This window comes from Macrobrachium nipponense, chromosome 13 (assembly GCF_015104395.2).
Source record: "Macrobrachium nipponense isolate FS-2020 chromosome 13, ASM1510439v2, whole genome shotgun sequence".
NCBI lineage: Eukaryota > Metazoa > Arthropoda > Malacostraca > Decapoda > Palaemonidae > Macrobrachium > Macrobrachium nipponense.
Genome location: NC_087206.1, coordinates 14,281,010 through 14,290,055, shown reverse-complemented (window position 1 = coordinate 14,290,055; position 9,046 = coordinate 14,281,010).

The following is a 9,046-nucleotide window of genomic DNA, read 5'->3' as shown; positions in this document are numbered from 1 at the left end:
AGACCTTGCCTAGAGCCTCCCATCTGGTGCTTTCTCTGAAGGTAGAATTTCAGAGCTCTTACAGGACATAGAGACCTCTCTGCTTCTCTGCCTACGAGACTCGATATGCCTTTGACTTCGAATGACTTAGGCCAGGGGATTCGTGGGATTCTCGTTTTAGCTAAACAGGGTCTTAAACGAGTAAATAGCTGAGTCTCCCTTGAATCCTACTTTATCCTGCAGAGCATGTAATTCACTAATTCTCTTTGCCGTAGCTAAAGATAATAGGAATAGGCATTTTCTGGTGATGTCTCTAAACGATGCCAGATAAGGAGGTTCGAACCTTTCGGATGATAGGAACTTGAGAACCACGTCTAGGTTCAGTTAGGAGGGTTCCTTAGACTTTGAAGTCTCAAAGGACCTTATGAGATCGTGGAGATCCTTGTTATCTGCCAGATCTAATCCTCTATTCCTGAAGACTGCCGAAAGCATACTTCTGTATCCCTTATTGTGGATACAGCTAGATGAGATTCTTCTCTCAGGAATAGAAGGAAATCCGCAATTTCCGCTACAGAGGTAGTGGAGGAGGACAACTTCTTAGTTCTACACCACCTTCTAAAAACCTCCCACTTGGACTGATATACTTGTCTAGTGGAGGTTCTGCGGGCTCTCGCGATCGCGCTTGCAACTTCGCGAGAAAACCCTCTCTGCTCTGACTAGTCTTTCGATAGTCGAAAGGCAGTCAGAGCGAGAGCGGGGAGGTTTTGATGATACCTCTGGAAGTGTGGCTGTTTGAGAAGATCCATCCTTCTTGGTAGGGATCTGGGAAAGTCTACGATCCACTCCACCACCTCCGTGAACCAGTCTTGAGCCGGCCAAAAGGGGGCTATCAATGTCATCCTCGTCTCCTTTGAAGCCACAAACTTTTTTTCAGCACTAGTCCCAGGATTTTGAATGGAGGAAAAGCGTAGACGTCTACCTGAGACCTGTCCAGCAGGAAGGCGTCTACCATAAGAGCTCTGGGGTCTTCCACGACCGAGCAAAAGACTGCCAGCCTTTTGGAGATGAACATGGCGAAGAGATCACATGAGGAGTCCCCCACAGAGACCAGAGATCTTGACACACCTCTTCGTGTAGGGTCCACTCTGTGTGAAGGACCTGGTTCCTCCTGCTGAGCCTGTCCGCCCTCACATTCCTTTCTCCCTGAACGAACCCTTGTAAGAAGGGAGATGTTTCCTCTGAGACGTCCAAAGTAAAAGATCTTTTGTAAGTTCGTAAAGGAACGAGGAGTGAGTCCCTCCTTGTTTTCGAATGTAGGCAAGTGCTGTGGTGTTGTCCACATTTAAATACTTGAACTACTTTGTTCGAAACAAGAGGTTCTAGACTCTTCACAGCCAGGTGTACGGCGAAGAGCTCTTTGCAGTTTATGTGCCAAGACACCTGCGCTGTTTCCCAGGTGCCTGACACCTCCTTCGAGCCTAATGTTGCTCCCCAACCTTTCTCCGACGCGTCGGAGTACAACACTAGGTCTGGGTTCTGGATTTTTAGAGAGATTCCTTTGTTCTCTTCGAGGGGGCAACCACCATTCCAAGTGCGGTCTTATCTCCACTGGAATGGGAAAGGCGTCTGAAAGATGTCCGGTTTTCCAACTCCAAGACCTCTTGAGGAAAAATTGAAGCGGACGTAAATGAAGTCTTCCTAGCGGGAAGAACTGTTCGAGCGAGGAAAGGGTCCCTAGAAGGCTCAGCCATTCCCTCGCCGACGTCTGTTCCTTCCCTAAGAAGAGAGAGACTTCTGCAAACCTTTTGCGATTCTCTCTTGCGAAGGAAATACTCGAAAACCCCGAGAATCCATCTGAATCCCCAGATAGACTAAGTTCTGTCTGGGGGTCAGCTGCGACTTCTCGAGTTTACGAGTAATCCCAACGATCTGATCAGGTTTAAAGTCAACGTAAGGTCCTCCAAGCACTGTCTCTCTGATCTGGCCCTGATGAGCCAGTCGTCCAGATACAGAGATATATTTACTCCTTTGAGGTGAAGAAACCCTCGCCACATTCTTCATCAGGCTTGTGAAGACCTGAGGAGCTGTGGAAAGGCCGAAACACAAGGCTCTGAACTGAAAGATCCTTCCCCTGTCATGAAACGGAGTACTTCTTCGATGAAGGGTGGATCGGGACGTGAAAATAGGCGTCCTGGAGATCCAGAGACACCATCCAATCTCCTTGTCGCATTGACGCAAGAACTGAGGCAGAAGTCTCCATCGAGAACTTCTCCTTCTGAACAAATTTGTTCAAAGAGCTGACGTCTAGTACTGGTCTCAGCCTCCCGAGGCTTTCGCAACCAGAAAAAGGCGATTGTAAAACCCCGGGGAGTTTGATCCAGTACTAGTTCTATTGCTCTCTTGTCCCACATCTGATCCACCATCGATCGAAGAGTATCTCTCAGCACAGGATCCTTGTACTTGGCTGTTAGTTCCCGCGGTGTTGACGTTAGGGGAGGAGTGTTCAGGAAAGGGATACGATATCCCTTCCTTATTATAGACATAGATGAAGCGTCTGCGTTTATAAGTGCCCAGGCCTCCACAAATCCCAGGAGCCTGGCACCTACTGGTGCTTGGAGGAGAGAAGCATCACTTTCCCTTTTTAAAGGGACGAAAGCAGACCTACCTCTCTTCTCAGGAGCCTTCCTTCTTGCGGGAGCTCTGGAGGTCGGGCCACCTCGAAAGGGCTGAACTGATGTACTCGGTCCTTTCTTTTCCGTTGCAGTAGCAGTTTCTTCTTCCTTGCTGACTGCGTAAGGTCTTGAGTCGCCTTCTCAGTTAATGAACGAGAAATGTCCTTCACTAACTGAGAAGGGGAACAAAAAGTCTGACAATGGAGAGTACAGTAGCGCTGCCCTCTGAGAGTGGGAGACCGCTTTGGTCAAAAAGGCACTATAAACTGTCCTCTTTTTAAGAAGACCTGCTCCAATAAAGAGGAGATCTCAACCGATCCATCCTGAACCGCTTTGTCTATAAACAAGCAAAATACACAGAAGGACTTCTGGTTCGAGTCCTTCAGAAATCATGGGCTTTCTTGGACATCACCCCAAGGGACCAATCTAAGAAGTTGAAAACTTCCAATACATGGAAGAGTCCCTTGAGGAGATGATCCAGTTCTGAAATGCCCCAAGTTATACGGGCAGAGTTCAAACCTTGTCTACGAGAAGCGTCAACTAAGGTCGAAAAAGTCTGCTTCTGTCGAAGACGGAAGAGAAATGCCCATATTCTCTCCCGTCTGATACTAAATGCCTCGTTACCAGCTAGTCTCGCTGGGGGCATGCAGAAGACCGTTCTTACCAAACTCCTTCTTCGACTTCATCCATGAGTCTAATGACTGAAGAGCCCTCTTCATCGAAATGGCGGGCTTCATTTCTAAGACGAAGACTTCTTCGTCTTGCACTCGAGAAAAGAGAGCGCGAGGAGGAGGAGCGGCAGGAGTCAAGTCGTCTCCATACTCTTCTAGAAGCAAGGCTGTCAAAACTTTATAGTTCGACAGTCCTCTCTTCCCTGATACTCGTCCTCCGAGTTTACTTCTAACTCGGGGTCTAGATGAGTCTCCGCTAACAAATCAGGACGTCTTTCCTCTGGGGGAGACAAACTCCTGATAGGAGAGGGGCTAAGGGAATGATATTCCTTCCTCTTCAAAGCTTTAATATTCTTGGAAGGCGCCAACAGCCTAGGCTTCTCTCCATAAAAGGATGACGCCTCCCGCTTGGATGACGCTTCTCGTCCGCCAACGTCCTGGCTGACACCTCCGCTTGTCTGGCTGCTGACGTCTGGATGACGCCTCGTGCCTGGAAGACGCTTCGCTCTCAACTAGCGTCCTAACTGACGCCAATACCTTGGTTGGAGCCTCGCGCTTATAAGACGCTTTTAATGACGCTTCACGCCTATAAGACGCCTCACGTCTATCTGGCGTTACGTTTCTGCCGTAAGATTCCCTCGATCTTGCTCTTGAAACCGACGCCTCTGCGGTATGTTTGGAAGCTTCACGTCTGCATGACCTCTTCGCTTTGCAGGGAGAGAGGACGAGACTTCTTGATTGGAAGCGAAACGTCCTTCCTACGAGGAGGATCCCTCGCTAACACTCCCACCAAAGAGGCTAGTTGTTCCTGCACTGCCATGAGAATCTTCCTTGAAGCTTCTCCCACGTCATCTTCAATCGGGGGAGAAGGAGTAGGAAAGCGTTCTTCCACGTCCACGTCGGGTGACGCTGACGCCACCTTCGCCTTTTTAATTGACGAGGGGGCTTCATCTGAGAAACGCTCCGGGCTCGAATCCAATTCAGGTTCTTTCAAATGCCGTTTCAGAGGCCTAGATAGATCCGACTCCTTCCACCCTCGTTTAGGTGAGGGAGAGGGAGAGGATGAGAAACACTCACGCAGGACGCTTTTTCTAAAGCGACCCTGAGCAGCCTGCAACGAAACAGAGCCTGCTGAAGGGACGTCTGACCGTTGGGGATTCCCCACGACCTCCTTAAGGCTTTCGACTTTCCTTCTCCTCTGGGCATGGGAGCTTGGAAGAGGTCTAGGCTGGGAGCGTCGCAGGGACGATCAAACGCCCCCTCTACAACACTGGGAGAACTCACTTCACTGTAATGTTCACTTCACTAGCCTTACCTGTAAGTCCGCCATTTTGGACTTCATCTGCTGAATTGTAGCTTTCAGATCGGCGATTTCCGAGGCCGATTCAGAAAGTAAAGCTTGTGAATTAGACAAATAGGGAGAATCCAACTCATCAGGATTAGAATAAGGATCAATAAAAGGCTCAATAGGCCTTGTACTCACACCTTTCAAACGTCTAACCCTATCCCTCTCTAACTTCTTCAAATAAGAAGTTAAAGTCTTCCATTCTTCTGCATTTAATCCCTCACATTCATGACAGGTATTAGTAGCAGAACACTGAAACCCCCTACATTTACGACATACAGTGTGAGGATCAACCGAAGCTTTCGGTATCCTCACCCTGCAGCCTACATTCACACACATTCTCACACTCACATTTGAATCAGACATACTGAGAAAATTCCAAAAAGCAAGTCAAAATCAGTCCACAGTAGCGAATGCCAAAAACACGATCCAGATACGTCACCAAAAAAGCCGAGAAACGATGATCAAAGGATGAAATAAGAATCTAAGTCAGGAGGTAATAGCAACAATGTTGATACCACCGGCGACAGAGAAAATATGATAGAAAAACGAGAATGGTTCCTAGTCCTGCCGCCCAGGGCAGGCGGTAGATCACCTGACCTACCTGTAGCGAGTGGTCGCGAAATTTGAATTTCTGTCGGGGACGACGGAGTCTTAGCTATGTATATATCTGACAGGTAAGTTGATTGTATGAAATTGTGTTTTCTTAAAGACATACATTTAGATATAATTAGGCGTACAAATAATGGAATTGCATGTGTTATACATCAGCGAAAAGGCCGCGGAACGCTCTATCAGATGGAAGTAAGAACAACGCGACTTGATGATTGAGTTCGATGAAAATAGGGAAAAAGCATTGTCCTTACAAGAGCGTCTCTTCTCGCAAGGTGAAGGGCTTTTAGCAGGGTCAGATCCCTCCCGACAAGGGCGACGGCCGCCTGTGCGACATCTTGCGTCCCTGTCAGGCGAATGCCGATCCCGCGAAAAAACCCGATCATCATCGAAGCCCTCCTGACAAGGATGACGGCCGCCTGTGCGACATCTTGCATCCCTGTCAGGAGAAGGCTGTGCTTGCGACAAGCTTCCACCAGCAACAGATATATCGTGACAAGGACGATGGCCGCCTGTGCGACATCTTGCGCCCTTGTCCAGAGAAACCTGTTCCTGGTCAAAATCATAAAGAGACGCATCCTGGTTGACTTCTTTGTATGGTTTCCTTGAAGAAAATCCTGGCGCTGGCGCCTATCTGGCGCCAAAGCTTGGTTCGTTCCTCACGCCTGGATGTCTCTGTCCGCCTCGGACAGTCGTCTGTCGAGTTGTCCACATCTGGAAACTTGGCGCCTGGCTGTTGTTGTCCCAGTACGACACTTTTGCCTGTCCATATTGTCCGTTTCTGGCGCTTGGCGCCCGGACAGCGCTGTCTGCGTACGACATTTTTTCCTGTCCTGGCTGTCCGCCTTGTCCAGGTTGTCCGTATCTGGCGCTTGGCGCCTGGTCGTAGCTGTCTGCATACTATAATTCTGCCTGTCGGGCTGTCTGCGTCTGGTGGCTGGTGGCTGGTTGGCGCTGTCCGTGTAGGACACTTTTTCCTGTCCAAGTCGTCCACTTCTGGCGCCGAGCGCCTGGCTGGATCTGTCCGACTCGGACACTCATTGTCACTGTCCGTATCTGACGTCCCAAGCCTATGAGTTTCTGTCCGTTCTTCCATTATCGTCTCTGTTCTCGGACGAGGAGTAGAGGAGAGGAGCCTGGAGTCCAGAACGCCCACCGGACAAGATCTCTTAACAGGAAGAAAAGAGTTATCTCCTAGGAGGTCTTTTCTTAATACTCCTACTAATGAAAGATATCTGTTCCTGCATTTTAAGTAGTATATCTGTCGCTGTTTGTTCCTTTTCCATTATCAGGAATAGGAGAATGCGCCCTGGAAGGCGTAGGCGATCGTGATCTTAGAGCAGGAGAATTCCATGTCCTCTTGGCTCTTTTCCTCTCGCAGGGAGAATCCTCCGGGAAACGTTCCGGGCTCGAGTCGAGCGTAGGCGCTTTCCAACTCCTCTTGATCGGACGCGATAGTTCGTCGGAAGTCCATCCATTTCTGCGGGAAGACGAATCGGATGAGGGGAAGCACTCTTTTAGGATGCCTTTCCAATGGCTGATCCTTGGCAGTCTGAGACACTACAGATTCTGCCGAGGGGACGCCTGATCTGGTGGGATTCTCCATGACCTCCGTACGGCTGTCGACATTCCTTCTCCTCTGGGCCTGGGAGCTTGGAAGAGGTCTAGGGCTGGGAGCGAGAAAGAGCGGATCAGACACACCCTCCACTACACTGGGGACACTTACGTCACTTTCCACAGTCTTACCTTGAAGAGCTTGCATTTTAAGCTCCATCCTTCTTAATGCGGTCTTCAGATTTGCAATCTCCGTAGCAGAATTTGCATTATCTGCTACGGGAGAGGGTGATACTGCATGTGAGGAAGCAATTAATTGGGGGTTAGTTATAACTAACTGGCTCGTTAGAGCAAGATCTACTCAGTTTCTAGAGGCAGCTTTTCTAACCCTATCTCTCTCTAGTTTAAGTAGGAATCTAGTGTCTTCCATTCTTTCTCATTCATATTCACGCATTCATTGCAAGTGTTATTTCTAGAGCATTCATACCCCCTACACCTCTTGCATACATTGTGAGGATCTAACGACACTTTCGGTACTCTCACCAAACAACCCTCATTCACACATTTCTAACTTCGCAGCTAGAGTCAGACATTTTGAGCACAATCCGAAGCAAATCCAAAAAACAGTCCACAAAAGCGTATGCCAAATCACAGATCCAAATACGTCACCAAAAAGACAGTCCAAAAGATCAACGGCGATGAAAACTACGAAAATCAAGTCGGGAGGTACCAACAATGATGTTGTAGGCACCAGCGACAGAGAAACTCTGATTAGAAAATGGGAATGGTTCCTATTCCTGCCACCCAGAGGCAGGGCGGTAGATCACCTGACCTACCTGTAGCGTGTGCCGCGAAATTCGAATTTCTGTCGGGAACGACAGAGTCTATAGCTAAGTATATATCTGACAAGGAAGTTGAATGTACAAAACCTGTAAATAAAGTGTATATTAGTGTACAAGAAATATTATTACTGTAACGTAAAATGTGGAAGCTTAACTTTCGAGTGAGGCTATCTCCGAAAGTGGCGCAAAGGAAGAGGAGGACAAACGGCAGAAACGTACAACTTAACTTTACAAAACACATAAAAAATGTCAGAAAAACTAACTAAACTTTACAAAACAAAACATTAACAAAAAACTGTAACACTTAAACTTTTACAAAAAAATGATATTGTTATAATACAATAAAGTTGTTCATACTTACCTGGCAGATATATATATAGCTGTATTTCCGAAGTCTGACAAATTTCAAAAACTTCCGGCACATGCAGTGGTCGGCCAGGTGGTTAGTACCCATTCCCGCCGCTGGGAGGCGGGTATCAGGAACCATTCCCATTTTCTATTCATATTTTTATTCCCACTGTCCCCTGAGGGAGGTGGGTGGGTACTTGATTATATATATCTGCCCAGGTAAGTATGACCAAACTTTATTGTATTATAACAATATCATTTTTGTTCATGAAACTTACCTGTCAGATATATATATAGCTGAATCCCACCATTGGAGGTGGGAAGGGACAGATAGAAGGATTTTGGGAAACAAAATGCATGCAGATGATTTACATCTTGGTTCCACCTGTTAGCATAGCTGACTTTGTGATTACTGTCACCCAAGTCTGCTTCTGCTTTACTAGAGTTGCCAGCAAGGTAGAGACCTATATAGCTGGTGCACTCCAGATGATCTGTCAACGGGGACGTGACCACAAGGTGACTAGACCATATTGACCATACCATGAGGGCTAAAAAGTAAAAATAAATATATATATATATATATATCTATATATATATCTATATATATATATATATATATATATATATATATATATGTATGTATATATGTGTGTATATATATATATATATATATGTATATATATATATATATATATATATATATATATATATATATATATATATATATATATATATAAATATATATATATATAATATATATATATATATATATATATATATATATATATATATATAAATAATATATATATATATATATATATATATATATATATATATATATATATATATATATATATATATATATATATATATATATACAGTGGTACCTCGAGATACGAAATTAATCCGTTCGAGACGGCCTTCGTATCAAGAGTTTTTTGTCTTTGGAACACATTTTACATGTAAAATGGCTAATCCGTTCGAATCCCTCCAAAAACACCACAGTAAATTATATTTCCAGGC